Genomic DNA, 15,478 nt, shown 5'->3' with positions numbered 1-15,478 from the left:
GGGTATGGTATCGAAATGACGCTTTCGCGAGCGCCGAGCCCTTCCTATAAATTTAGCTTGAGCGGGATGGTTGGCGACAGGACCCCAAAAAACGAACCCAGTCGCACCCTCCAAGGAGCCCCAGTTTATTGAGTGTTTAAAATTTTTTTGTGACCTCAGATTCTACTTTCTATGCTCCGTAACCCGATATACTCCTTTCACATGTACTCCCGAATTTGACAACACTCTTTGCAAGCTAATGTTTATGTTTACAGGGCGGCTAAGTATTTTTCGTAACTTTGACTGTGTATACCCACTGAAGTTCATACAGACGCCATCGTTCAACCTCACATAGTCGTCAACACGTGTTTTAATATGGCAGTGGTTTTCCGATCAAGGCAGTATGTAACTGCACTGTCACAGGAGAAGAGTTTCAAGCATAAATGTTCGCAGCGCAACGCTTTCGTTCTGACTAGCACGGCGATAGTGTCCCTGTACTTACCATAACACAACTTCTTGGCTTGGGAACCTACGCGACCCTTCTGGCCTCCTTGCGTGGTGGGATCGGCGGATAGAGGAATGCAACTTTACTCCCACCTACAAGAGTGGCCCCAAAGGTTCGGAAGCGAATTGTTTTTGCCGGTTTCCAATAGAAACAATGGACGATAATTCTGACAAAATTGACGACTGTCTTGCCGCTGCAACAACGGAGTTGCCCGACCTGAATACTTTAAAGACGGTGCGACAAAATCAGAACCTTAACTCACTGTTCGATTCCCACGTAACTGTCGAGTCACGCAGCTTCTTGTGTATTCTCGACGCTTCACACTACAAAAAGCTCCACACGGCAACCGATTTCCGATTGCTCCGTGTGGATCCCAAAACTTCGCTTTCTTCGGTTATCGGCGCAATGCAAGAAAACGCCACTGCAGGTTACCCTAGGTTTCGCTCAGACGCTTTATCGCTCCAGCCAAAGCATTGGCTAACCCAGAATCGTCAAGTCATGTACCTTGTGGGGACCAGATTTCTTACACAGACATAGCTCGCACTCGAACCTCGGCCGCAAGTCTAGCTTCACTGAACACCGCGACGGACCGCCAGCTGGCGTAGCGCAGCGAGCAGCAATGAACACCGAAGACACAGAAATCGCCAACACCGACGTTTATTGCCACCGCAATAAGGAACGTTGGACGCGTCGCTCTACCACCACCAAGACCACCCTGGTCAGGACGGGAGAAACAGGCACGAGGGCCGACAAAGGAAGGGCAAAATGAAGCAACATGTACCTACCGCCGCTCCCGATGATGGCTGGTATCCAAAAGAGAGCCTTCTTCCGTCGTACGCCCCGGTCGAGCCCGCCCGGAGCTCCCGGGCACGACAACCCGGTCCCGTGAGGGAGTCGGCAGAACCCCCGGCGTCATCCTCCCGCGGCGGAGAAATGCTCGGCGGCAGGGAGAGAGAGAGAGGGACCTCCTTCCTCTCGCCTCCGTAGCGAGCCGGAAGATAGGGAAGACGGCGCACCTCTGTAATTCCCACAACCTATACCAGAGTAACGTCAGTTTTGTTATTTTCCATTCTCTTTATCCGGCTCTATTCGCCGCGATACTGGGTAGGCAAGACGCCGCCCCTCGTATCACTATTTTTTCTATCTCTGCGGAGCTTTTTCTTCCTGCATGTGTCTCTGCCTCTCCACGGCGCGACTAGAGGCACGCATACAGAACAACCGCCACCGCTGAGGCCGGAGCAACAGCGAAAGGCAAGGTCGGAAGTCACTCGCTTTCGTCGCACCGTAGTAAGAGAAATCTGAAGTCAGCGTTCTGAGGATTGCAAAATAGCGGTTATCTGATCCATAGGGACCAATCGCAACAAGAAGTCTTTTAGATGCGAAACATCTCATGGTCGGGGCTATGTCTCTCCCTCCGCCGTGTGGCGTCGACACCCCTGCTGCGCATGCTCGGCTTGGTGAACGCCCGGTGGTGTCTTACCCTTTAATGGCTCCTGGAGCGACAGTGTTGCCGGTGTCTTCCTGGGCCGGCATGAGACGAGCACGCTTCACGCGCCTTCGACGTTTCATCGTCATCGGCGGCGGCGTGCGTGGGCCAGTCTCAGCGGACCGTGATTACAAGCAGCCCACAACGTGCATCGACCTTATCTTCAGCAACTTTAGGGTTCATTCACAACAACAGCCCTTGACTTTACATTCCACAGACCATAACACGGTCATAATAAAAGCGGAACGCTAACCACTGCTCGACGTCACCTACGTTGAACATGATGATGATATTGTCTAAATAAAGACGAACTCATACCACGTACAACGTCTCTCTCTCTCTCTCTCTCTTTAATGCCTCTCCACTCACCTCCTTTAAAACACCCCACCCCCTCCTATAAAAGTACACCATCTTCCCGCAGGGCAACCCTGAGTAATAAGCGAAGCAGCCATAGGGTCAACGTAATTTCCCATTTCGTAGTTCGGTAGTTACCATGAAAACCAAACGGTAGATATAACGGGAGCTACGTACCTCAACCTAACGGATACGACGAACTGAAAATAAATGGGCACCTAAATCGACCCCATGGCTGCTTCGCATACTACTCAGGGTTCTCCTACGGGAAGATAGTGTAATTGTTTTGCCTTGGGTTAGTAAAAGGTCAGACTGCTTCGTATATCGTGAGTTCAAGCTGAACAACAAGGCTGGTGTAGTGCAAAGTGCTGTAGAATTACGTGTAGCCTGTCTTCTGTAAAATTTTGCTACTTCGTATTGGAAATCAGTGTTTTTTGCCGCACGTTGCGTTCGCGCACAGTAGGATGTTCGTAACATGAATAAAGTGTTGAAGTGCGATTTCGGCTGTCGCATTAACTGTCCAAGCAGCGTACGCCGACATTTAAGTGCGCCGTATCGGCGGGCCTAGCGGGCGCGGTGCCGGCAGGGCGGGGAGAAGCCAGGAGTCGACAGCTTCACATTCTGCCCCACCCTCCGGGCTGCGCCTCCTTGCGTTGTTACAACGACACTTACAACGCCTCGTAGCAAAACATGGTGCCGACGTTTCCGTGACAACTAACACTCATTACCCCCCCCAGCGCCGTCAGAGGATCGGAGGAGGACTTGGCACCAGACGCAGATGTAACGTGACCACTGGGCTGAAGGCTACAATGGCGCCTCCTGTAGGTTCGTCGTGCGTTGCTAGTAATGTCAGCCGTACAAGACTCCTAAATGCAGTCCACCTGGGTAACTCCACCCAATAAACACACCGCACTCTGCATTTAAGAAAGCCGGTGGGAGAGAGTGAGACAGAACTTTAAATAAGCTTTAGGTCCTTATTTCAGGCATCCATGCGGCATCTTCCTCAACTGTCCCTCTCGACCAGCAGAAGTTGATCTGACGTTGGGGAGCTGGAAGCTTCGGCAATAGCTTTCACATGCCAAGCCGCCGCAGTGTCATCCCCTAATCTCGATGGTCATGCCGGTAGCTATTAGCAGGCGGCGCTGCACGTATTGAAGGCCACGTGTTCGCGCGTTGTTGTTAACCGTTTTGACCTCTGTACTTGCGCCGACCGCAGGGGCCCTAATGCAGTGCCTATCGCTCTTGCAGCCGCAAGCGTGACTACGCTGCGGGCCCCGCTTTTGCTATCATTTTAGGCTGTGTCTGCCGGTGTTTGTTGATGCCAGAGTGCATTACAAGGTGCGCAAGTAAGCGCCACTCCCGCGTTATTCCAGGCACAGTGCACGTACTAAGTTTGCTAGAATTAGCAGTTTCTGTGGTTGTTTCTTCCGCGTTCTTCGGCCCATTAATCGTTCCTCGGTAAGGTATTCTCGGAATTACATGTCTGGAGGAAATTTGAGGATATACTCACGGCGGTATGGGCCCTGTATTATCTGGGTAGATGGGACCAAAGTTCCCAAGCAGCATCTATACAGACCCAACACATGCGATATGCCATTGCACCAGATGAATTTACTTCACTCAGCGATGTGAAGGCTAGTTTACCACTGCGGACCATTTTTGGGGTAACAAAACATGTTGGTATGAAAGGCAAAAAACATGCAGGTCACGTTTATATCGAATACAAATCTTCATAATTTTACCGACCCTACAATATTCGTTGGAGAATTTTGTGGCCCAGAAATCTTCAGTATGCTACACCTGGGCAACTCAAATTATTTGCAACTCACATCTGCCAGCACGTGCATGTCGGCGCCTCCTTGAGGTAGACAACTGCTCATCTTCAGCGTCGGCGTAATTCACGATCTTGGGAGCAGCAATTCCAGGGGAATTTCCGCTGACCATTTTCGCGTCGCGTAGCTACCAATGCTTCTTCTGTCCTGTCATGGCGCCTGTGTTCTCACCTTTCCTTTCTACGGCTAACCTAGCGCCTAAGCCTTGCCAAGACATTGCATTTTTTATTCCTGTAGGTCATGCGGATAGCGGCGGAAGAGTTGAGCCTGGGTTTATTCCTGGCTGCGGAGGCAATACTTCGTATGCGGGCGAAATGCGGGAACTTCGTGCAAGCTTCCGTGCACATTAAAGAACTTATTTCGGGTGGGCGGAGTGAACTATGCTCTTTGCTAGGCGGGAATGGCCTTCTCACACCTGACGCAATGTTTGAATGTACAGCCGTGAGCTGAAGTAAACGGACCACGGGAGCGGTGGCCAAAACTAATCGCTGTGCCGTCTGGTTGCGCGGCGCCTGCTGTCGAGATCGCGCACAGCGCAGGCGAGGCCTAGCAGTACAGTACACATGCCGCTATCGCTCGCTGCTTCGCGATTGTCTCACGCTCCGATAAATTGACGCCAGGGGAATCACGCCGCGCAGTTAGAGGAACACTGCCGGGCACCGCCCTATCATTGAAAACGATGCGACTCACCTGATAAGTGGCAATGGTGCTACGCTGCCACACATAGCGTGCTGTGGCTGCGTTGGGCTCGTAGCCTTTTTTTTATTCAAAAAGCAGGAGGGTTTTTTTTTGTTAAGTGATGAATTTTCTCAGTTGGTATCTGCTGTCTTGTCGTTTGTTCGAGTTCGTGTTTCGTGTTTTTCGTGTTGTTCGTGTTTTTCGAGTTTCGAATTTCTGCATGAGAGTGACAGAGTTGGGTCCCATAGCTATTTGTGTACACAACAACAACTGACTCTCTTTCTGGCCGTTCAGCGGCCTGTAGGTCCTATAGGTAATTGATAGGTCCTCCTCACTTTCGGTTGAGACGTCTCTTTGGAAGGCAGGACTTTTGTAATTAAACAAATATTATAATTTGGTGAAGGAAATAGGGCTGCCCGCAGGACTTGGGATTTGCCCGACCTCTGATTTTTTATGCCAGTGGTACTCAGCCGGTAGCGTGCCAAAGACTCCTTCTGGGCTTGCAAAAGTGGTGAGGGACCCCACGATGAAATATGTTGATACGTGTCCTATTGTCGCACAATTAACCCTTGCAGCCAAAGTCGCTCATACACATATCCTAATGCCCGCCCTTTGAGTGTGGCTTTTTTGCATAATTTAAACGTTGTGCAAAAAGCCAGCTTTAAAATTTGTGGTGTGCGGAGGCGTTAGTCTAACATGCCATGCGGAAAATCTCCTTTTTTTAGTTCGCGGCAGGGTTTGAAAAAAAAAAAACAGGAAGTTGGGAGTATCGCGGAGTGACCCACGGAGTTCATCTTCTCCCACGTTCGTCTTTTTGTCTGCGGACCCCCATCTATGAACGACAGATCTGTGCAATGCTTTGTAAAATATTACGTGTATATAAACTTGGCTGTTTTGAAGTATACCGTCGTTTGTTTGCCGCATGCTGTCGACCATAAGCTAGTAATGTTTTTATCTTCAATCGTCGACTGAACGACCCTCTTTTGATCAAATCCTTCAATTTCAACTCATGGCACAGAAGTGCGCAAGAACTGTCAATAATGTTATCAAGTGCAAATAAATCTAATCGAAAAATCTAGTTTGCATGCAGTTAGATAGTCGCTGGGAATTGAAGGCGTGGTTCAATGGTATCTCATATCGCAATATAGTTTTTGAACATAAAATGTATGTGTCGGTGCCTCGAACTTAAAAAATAGCGAAGCTGGATTTTCCCGAGCAATTGCGAAATTGCACATATGCCGCATGCGGCAAACGAAGTTTCATAAAGCAATGCAGTACATACTTAAACACAGCAGTATTTGCAAAACCTTAGCATGTAAGGTTAGCATCAATAATTTTCCCAGTTCGTTGATGTTCTCGGGAGACTGATTTCGCATCTATCCTCAAAACCGACGAAGATGGTGTTGTGTCTTATTTTCTTCGACTGTCCAGTGATTTTTTTCTGCTTCATTTTCTGTTTCAATATATAACGCGCGGGGGGGTGGGCGGAGGGATGATTGAAAAAAAAAAGCTTTAAGCCCGAGATAATCACCAGCGCGCCAACCCTGCCAGCGGAGCCACGTTGCCGCCGACTGCGCTAGCGCGCCATTTCCACTGAAGTGTGTTTCCCGCAGGCAGTAAAAGGGCAGCGCGGCTCCCGTCGCGTCAATTTATCGGAGCGTGAGACAATCGCGGAGCAGCGAGGGATAGCGGCATATGTGCTGTACTGCTAGGCCGCGCCTGCGCTGTGCGCGGTCTCGACAGCAGGCGCCGCGCAACCAGGCTGCGCAGCGATTAGTTTTGGCCCCCACTCCCGTGGTCCATTTACTTCAGCTCACGGCTGTACGCGAAGTCTCTTTTCTCGCAAATGTGGGGGTATGCGCTTGGAGGTCGACGTTTTCTTTTTGACAGGCGGTGAGGTTAGCATTTTTCTCATGACTCGTGCACATGAAGAAAAAATTGGCCGTATCTCTGCACGCTTCGCTGAAATATCTTCGATTTACGATAGTAATCTGCAGCTCCTCCCACAAAACTGCCTCTCCCATCACCCCGCCCACCTCCCATGCCATTCTCCTCTGGTCTCGGTCCTCTACGAGATCACCCATCAGCCCCCTTTGTTATGGGCACAAACCATGTCGTTATCTTTCTCTCTCTCTCTCTCTTTTTCTCTCTCTGTGTGCCAAAATAAATGCAACTGAGGTTCGTTGAATTTACTGTTAGCGCATTCGCACTGCTGGCACGCGATCTATAAGGGCCTTTCTTTGCTGTTTGGATTGGTGGGGGTGGTGAAAAACATTTATTATAACTATGTGCAAGTGTGAGATAAGGGCTGCCTTAAGGGCCGACCATGTACAAGCTCTAAGAGGAGTCCCTACTCCGGGACCCCTGTGGCTTCCGCGGCGGCGTGCCCTGGCCACGAGGGCTCTTTGGCCCTCCAAGGTCGAGCAGCCAAGCAGGGAGCCTCCCAGTTCTCTCACGGGTAGGGGGGGGGGGGGAGGTAACGTGGTTGGGGGGACCGCCGGGTTAGATGGGCATGCCCACACCATGTGGAAAGTATCCGCAAACGGATGATCACAGGGCATTCCCCGGAGAAGGCCGGATTGAAATGCTTAAGTATCGCTGGGCACAATACCGTGTTAGTGTATAGGCGTAAGAGCCAGCGCTCGTCAGCCTTAATCAGGCCCGGTGACGGAGGCGGAAATCGGAGCTTGTTCGATTTGTACATCGCTGTGATGTCGCCAAATGAGGTGACCGGGTTAGGTGCTGTATCGTCAGGTGATGGAAGGCGAGGGGGGTCTCGGTAATTAATAGCACAAGCTGAGGCATCGGCAGCCTCGTTACCACCTAGTACTGCGTGAGCTGGAGTCCAGATGACGGAACGTGTATTTGGGCGGTCCATATAATAACAGCTCTTGAGGAGTCCAGCAGTGCGAATGGTGATGCGACCTTTCGTAAGATCTTAAAAAATCGGCAATAATGATCCGAGATGCGGGGTCTACTGCGGTGAGAGCTATGGCGACTTCCGCCGCGTGTGTACTGTCCGGAGCTCGAAAAGTGAGCCCTTGAACAGGCACGTTTTCATGGACTACGGAAGCCGTATATACCATCCCCCGTGGTGAGGGCCATACGCGTCCGCGTAGAATACTCCAGGCCGGGACCCATAACGTCCTTGCAATGCTGTTACTCGCGCAGTTCGCCTGCGTTCGTGAGTCCCCCTAGCCGTGTCTTGGGGCAGAGGCTGGATGTCCAACGCACCTCGCCAGTCCTCTGTGATCGTGGTGCGCTCTTCTGCCTGATAGGTGTAGGAGATATGGAGGCGTTGTAAGAGGCATCTCCCAGCGTGCGACTTGGTAAGCCGCAGGTACTGGTTATGGAGATGGGCCTCTTTGAGTTCCCCGTATGTGTTAGTCATGCCGAAATCGGCAACACGCTGGTTAAACGTCGAGATCGGAAGGTCGAGGGCACGCTTGTATATCTTGCGGAGAATGCCTTCGAGCGTGTGCACATCACATTTGCGCAAAAATAGCTAGGGTGTCAAATAGCGGATCCGACTGGTCACGAACGCGTTAGCGACGCGCAAAGCATCGCTGCTTCTGAGACCCCCCAGCTTGTTCGAGACCCGACGGACTATGCGGGTCACTTGATCCCCGACCTTACGTAACTTGCGCAGAGTTGTGTCGACTTTACCGCTCTTGTGTATGAACTGCCCAAGACGCGGATTTCTTCGCGTTCCTGGATTTGCCCGGGGCGCAAGGAAAGTGCAATTTGAGTCGTGTCTTTTGGTTTGGGGCGAAGATGCACGTACTCCGATTTTGCAGGGGAACATTCAAGGCCGTAGCGGCGGGCGTATTTATCTACGACCGTTGCTGCATGCTGCAGGCTGGCCTCAATGCTACCAAGGGAAACCTGGGTTGGTCACAGCGTGATATCATCGGCGTACAGAGCGTGCCGTACACGGGGGATATCCTTCAGCAGTGGGGGGAGATGAACCATGGCGAGATTGAACAAAAGCGGCTAGAGGACCACTCCCTGTGCTGTTCCTCGAGTACCCAGAGGATATGAGCCATGCTCCTTGTCTTGAATGCGGAGGTACGTTTGCCGTTCGGTCAGGAACTGACGGATGTACCTGAAAGCATTATGCCCACAGTTCGTTTGGGACAGATGGGTAAGAATGATTTCGTGGGTAACGTTATCAAAAGCCCCCTTAAGATCTAAGGCGAGGACTACCTTATCGTTACTTGGATGCTCTATCGGCTCAATGACATCCCGACGGAGTTGTAGGAGAATGTCCTGAGCACAGAGATGTGGATGAAAGCCGTACATAGTGCCAGAAAAGGTGTGCTAGACTTCGAGGTAATCGGAGAGCCTATCTCTAACCATTGTGTCTATAAGCTTCCCCACACACGAGGTTAAGAAAATGTGGCGCAGGTTTTTGATGTTGATATACCGCTACCAGTTGATCAGAAAACGGCTCTGGTAACTTTTATTGCCAAACCAGGCTTCGCGCTCGAGCCATAAGCTTCAAGATAGAGCGCGAAACCTGTTAGTATGTTCTCGTTAAAATATCGCTGAAAACGCAAAGCGCACTTCCATGTCTATTTTTGTTTAAGGAGTAGTTGTAGTATCAGTTTTGCATGGTTGGTTTATTTATGTGTCTGATGTTTTTTTGCTGAAAAATGTGGACAAGTATGAAGCGTGAGACCTCATCTAGTAGTTTTAAAATATTCTCTGTACATCAAAGTGTAGTTCAAGAATTCGTTTATGTTTTGGCTAGGCAAATTGAGGGACGGACACAAAGGCTATCAGACCAAACTGTTGGGGTTTAAAACCCCAACAATGACTAATGTCTTGAAAACTCAGATAAAGAAATTTTAACAATAAGCTCGACGCGATCTCTGCGAAACGTCCTCGCTGCCATTCCCCTCATTTAAGAAGTTCCAACAAGTAAAACCCGAAGTACATGAAAATGATTAGGAACCGCTAAACGCATCAGCCTTCCTGTGCCTTGGTGCACTTACCAAAGCACAAGTACACGCAGCGGCACCGAATGATCCCCAAAATCCGCATTATGGCTTTTGCAACGCGCCGACTGAACCGACCTGTTGGCGGGGCGCCATCTGTCCGTGCTTGACAGAAGCCCAGCGGGGCGGGGAACAAGATCTGGCCGCGCCGCCAGCAGCAGTGTCAACACCTAAATATTCTTGCACTGTTTCTTACATGCACAATTATGACGGGAAAGTTTCTGCTAAAAGTATCCAGAAAACTCTGCGAGCATCAGAGGTGGGCTCAAAATCGAAACTGGCTACAAAGTGACTACCAGCATTGCCATGAAAACAAACTTCCCCTAAAAGCTTGCTCAATACAATCCGAAACAATCCGTCAAAATCCCGCTTGTTAATTCGGGTGCGCTCGTTACGGAAGCCACTCATATCACTCATTGAAGTCACTGAGGGGGAGCCATTCATAGCAAAGGCTTTTTGAGCTCAATTATCCCATACCTTTTGCTGTAGTGAACCTAGAAGGCCAAACCTGGTTTACGCGATTACCACAAAAATGTAGCACGTGTCCCTGCCACATTGCTCTTTCTCTTATTTTGAAATGCTCCGTAACGCATGTCAAAGCATTGAAATGTCTGTCTTGCATATAATGCGTGAAGACATATTCAGATGCACCTTGGGTGCGTCGTAAAGTACTTTTATTGTGTTCCTAATAAGTTTCATGTTGTAGAAAGTAGGCCCACTCCAAGCTTTAGTCAACTGCATTGCAAATTATGCCTAAAGAATTCCCAACGAAACAACATTTTTATTTCAAAGTAATTTTAAAGTCATATTTATGAGAGTAGTTATGAATACAACGTTGCTGCCATGAAAACACAGAAGCTACTGAAACTATGAAAAACATGCACTAAAATCGAGGCCATTGACATTAAAAGTTGAGAAATACGAATAACGTGCCCAAAAACGCAACTGTAGCTATATTCAGGTGCACCATGTTGAATGTCTATAAAAAAGAACTACAATATTTTGGTTGCAATCGGTTACCTATATGGGCTTTCTGATAAATCTGTATGTTATCACACATTCAAGGATAAAAGTTGGCCTCGGCCATTTTTCTTTGTTTCTTTGAAATGAGTGTCGAAGTTCGACTAGAAACTCAATTGCACGAACACGTTGGATTTGCCCCCACATCGGACGCATGACCCCACTTTCGATCAGCTGCTCAGTTCCAGAAACACTCATTTCTCGCCCTTACGCGTAATCAGGGCACTATCTTAGTTCCTCAGTGGCCCCGACTTCCTCCTTCGTGTCCGGGTCTGCTCTTGAGCGTATTCGTGTGGTGTAGATAAGACACCGCACACGCCGAGACCGGCACCATTAAAGCTAGATCCTCTTTTTATGGCGCTGCGCGTATTACACAGGATTTCATCGGTGTTGCACTTCAGCTGGAGCCATGTGTTCGGCCAGGCTGAGAGTGAAGTGTGAAAAAAAAATCCTAGTTCCACCCTGCGTGAAATCTGCAGAAGAAGCGGAGCTGTGGTTCCCATGTGTCGGCGGCGCTCGCCCGATATCAGCCGCGCTGTTGCGCCAGGAATCCTACGGTTCGCGCAAAGGAACCGGCTGGTAAACGCAAGCGGCGGGAGACTGGAAGGAGAAGAACCATCTCTGCGAGACCACTGCTCCCTCTATCAGGGGGTCTCGCAACCGGTTTCTTCGAAGGCGATGGCAGGTTTGGAACCCTGCTCGTACACCTGCGCGATGCACAACCTCTAGCAGAGGGGCCAAAAGGGTCGACACGAAACGGCAACGCTTTAAAAAAAATGTCGTTTTGGCGCAGAAAAAAATGAACCAAAGAAACTGGCCCCAGTGCGAGAAGCGCTGGGTATTGATAACAGGAATTTACACATATCGTATTGGTATCGTCAAACTACATCACAAATTCTGCACACTTGCAGCAATAATTTTTTTATGAAAAGAAGTGCGGTTGTGGTCTCCAGATGGGGTTGGGCTTATTGCTCCATTGAGAGGCGGTACCAACGCACTTTAACTTTTAATATTTTTGACAGCTGCTCAGCTCTCTTCGTATAATAGCTGACATAAAATGACTGAGGTAATTTATCTGTGGAATGCATTTTGGATGATTACACAACTGAATAACTAATTTAGCCCCTTTCCCTTTTACCAACCTACACGCACGGACGCAACCTGCATAGGTGGCTCAGGAGCTAAGGCGTTGTGCTGTTGAGCCTAAGGGCGTGGGTTGACTTCCTGGTCGCGGTGGCTGCTTTTCAAATGGAGGCGAAAAGGAAAAACGCCCGGGTGTCCAGATTTCAGGGCACGTTATTGATCCCCAGTTGGTCAAAATTAAGGCATAAGCTCCCATGACTCATAGCCCACGTGTATCTTCCGCGCCTTAAAACGCCACTATTAGTCAACAATGAATCAGCCAATCACGCACGCACAATGACACGCACGAATATGCGTGTACGCGCAATGCCCTTGATGTTGCGCGCACATCTTCGATGGGTGAGTGCGCTCATGTTATCCCTCTTGAAGAAAGGAACCGAGATTCAGCTGCTCGTTCTATTACTTAAGAGAACGCTTTAAAGGGTGGGTCATAACATGGCTTCAAAGGAAATTAAAGCAAAATACGTGAACAAGAAATAGAGAGTATGTGGAACGTCAGAGTGGTTTCTTGGGCGAGTTGGTCATTCATCGTGTAAGTAAGCGCAAAACGAACAAGGACGAACGAAGTGAACGGGACACGGCGCTGTGTCCCGTTCACTTCGTTCGTCCTTGTTCATTTTGCGCTTACTTACACTATGTGGAACGACCGCACGTGCAGTTTACTACTCTTTTTGTCTTTGTCTTTCTGTTTTCTTTTTAGCCATTCCTCTCCAGTGACGCCAGGTTCAGACTGTTGCCGCAACTCTCTTAATATCTTCAAATCAGGACGTAATTTCACGTCCCAGCCAACCGAACTGCATGAAACGCTGATTTTACGTTCATAGCTCAGATATGGCGGTTGCGTCGGTAGTCTGAACATAGCAGAAGATGTTCATTCCTCTACATCCGTCCTCAAAGGACAGAGACCTGATTCTGCCGTTTGAGGCGAACATCGGCTCCTATGCAGTCATCGTGTACTGAGTCATACGCGTTACGCCCATGCCACTGCTTTTCACCACGTTGGTTTATGAGCGGCGCTGTAACGGCTGGTGTAGACACATTTTGGACAAAAGAAGAAGCCACAGCCGGGCGGACGCTTAAGGGTGAATCTTGATGCAGGAATAGCCCCGTAAGTGCCGAACAATGGCCGGTAACGGCCGGGTGGCGTCGAAGCAAACGGCCGTTTAACTGCAACGGCGCAACTCCGGCAAAAAACGGCCAATTTTCGCGTCTTTGGCCGCAACAAAACTAGGTCGTTTTGCCTCACGAACGGAGCCCCAGCAGGGAATTCGCGCCAGGCATAACAGGATTACAGCCCGTTGCCCGCGCAAGCTAAACGTTGGGGACCGCCTTTCGCCGCTGGGTTGCAGTGGCTGTGAGGTCCTTCAGACGGTTTGCAATCATGGCATCCTACTTCCCTTCCACGCTGTTCACCTGAGCGGCCAGGAGACGCACAGCAGGTGATCGTTTTAAAGGGGCCATGAAGACAAAATAGAAGTTTGTATGAGGCAAACGATTTCGTGTTTTAAGTGCCCCCCGCGCTTGTCCGGATAAAAACGGTGCTTTTTTTCACTGAGAAATTATTCAATTTTGGTTAAAATTTCGATTTTCTCGCTAAATTGTGTATTTTGGTGGTCCGCAGTGACATCACAGGAACCGACCACTGTGAAGCCGATTCCGAAGCCTTGTTTACCGTTAGTGAACCTAAATGGCGCCACCATATCGCTGCAAGCCGTTTTCTGCGTTTGGTTTGTTTTTGACCGTATTTAATCCTGGTTTGTTTTTGTTCAGGGAGAAAATGATTGTTTCGTGAAACATAGTGCTCGCTCGACAAATATGGTCACGTAAGACACCGTTGCTTGCATCAATCGGCCAGTGTCGTCTGAAAGAACCCGAAGCCCCGCAGTGGTGTGCAGCTAAACCAAGCATAGTGCGCGCAGTAGCAACAGCAGTACGCATTAGTACTTCTATGTTTACGTGTGCGTTCGCAACTTTAACTGTTTGCTCCACCATTTTTACTGTTTTAAAAAGAATAATTCCTAAATTTAAGCGCAAATAACTCGTTCGGCAAGCTTATAAGCTTTGCCTAATTTGCGTTTGCTTTGGCCGGCCTCTGCCAATCACAGGGCTGGCTGGTATGACATCATAGGTTCTGTGGCGGGAAATGAGCTAGTGGGTCGTATGGCCATTTGCTTTTTTCCTAACTATATCGCTTATTCGAACGAAGTTTACGTTAAAAGTGGTGTCAGTTTGATTGCAAGGAGGCCATCTTTTTAATGAACCAAACTCGTGTTTTGTCTTCATGGCACCTTCAAGGTTAATAAAGCGAAGGCCTTTTTGGATCTTCTCCCTGTTTTACAGGCTGCTGCTGCTGCTGCTGCTGAAGTCTTTCCGAGGATGCATCTTAGGCCAGCCAAACCTGGTCTCTGCGTATCACGCCCACCAAACCGAACAGGCGATATGTGAGGGATTGGTGTGGAAGCCCAGTGAAGATACACATGATAACGCTAGCCTCTTACTCACCGGCTCCTAGGCAGTTTCCAGGGTGTCTACTGGCGGCGCAGTGGCGGGAAAGAACCAGGTCACGCCTGTGTTACACGCTTACTGCGCGTTAGAGCTGAAGCCGTCTTCTCCACGGAGATTGAGGCGTTTGAAGTTCCTCGTATTCCTCGACGCAGACGCCAATGCTCGCCGTTTAAAAAAATCAGCAAGTACGCCACGCGCAATACTACTATGACTGTAAATCTCTTTAGAATAGATCATGGCAGCATCGCCAACGACCGTCATAGGCCTGCTGCGGCCCGACGTTGTCTTTAATGATCTCAAGTCAATCCCCCTTGACTGCTGTCATCGTTATGTCATGTGCGTCCCGAGCGCACAAATTGCTTCTTCCTTGCTCCGCACTCCACGTTTCGTAAAACGTAGACCTCTATGGTAGCTTCTCTTTCCTCTTGACGCTCGAGTCTCGTCCATGGGTGTGGACAGTTCCCACACTTAAAAAGTACCAAACGCAAGTTCATTTCAATCCGGTTGAACTACGATAAGAGCTTCGTGTTTGGTCGATTACAACTTGTGAGTGGGCGCTGTCATTTTTTATTTAGTGACAACTCCGAATTTTGTTGCCGTCAGTTCACCATTCTGTGTACCATCCGTGGATAATTTTGTGCGCCGTGAACGCCGGAACGTATGCCTACAAAGTTATACGACGCGTTCTCGAAGAAATTATGGGAGTTTTTCTTTTCTTGTCTTCTTTCCTTCGTTTTTCGTTTTTGTGTTCGTCGTATTCTGCTAACGCGAGGGAAGAGGTGTCTCCGCACTTTCACCCTTCTTTTTAATAACTGGTGCTAAACAAAAGCTTTGCATGCAAAAGCAGGAAAAGAGAAAGACCGGTCCAGGGACTATCCCGAGGACTGATTGAACGAAGACTGAGTGAGCCACACTTTTTATGTTTTGGAAACGTTTATAGAATATAAGTGCCATTTATCATCAGTTATTTCAGTTC

General features: G+C 49.2%; 1 protein-coding gene across 1 annotated transcript in view; it reads right to left on the bottom strand.

Annotated features, from left to right (window-relative positions):
• LOC144139467 (uncharacterized) overlaps positions 1-1,507 on the bottom strand; it is a 30,377-nt gene extending 28,870 nt beyond the window's left edge. Inside the window, exon 1 of the mRNA XM_077671803.1 lies at positions 1,270-1,507. The gene's annotated coding sequence lies outside the window, so the exon portion shown is untranslated. The remainder of the gene's footprint in view (positions 1-1,269) is intronic.
• Between the last annotated feature and the right edge of the window lie 13,971 nt (positions 1,508-15,478).

Source organism: Haemaphysalis longicornis, unplaced genomic scaffold (assembly GCF_048455015.1).
Source record: "Haemaphysalis longicornis isolate Haplotype H1 unplaced genomic scaffold, Haemaphysalis longicornis Haplotype H1 scaffold_5, whole genome shotgun sequence".
NCBI classification, from domain to species: domain Eukaryota; kingdom Metazoa; phylum Arthropoda; class Arachnida; order Ixodida; family Ixodidae; genus Haemaphysalis; species Haemaphysalis longicornis.
Note: the sequence above shows the minus strand (reverse complement) of the source record. Positions and strands in the feature narration are given on the sequence as shown.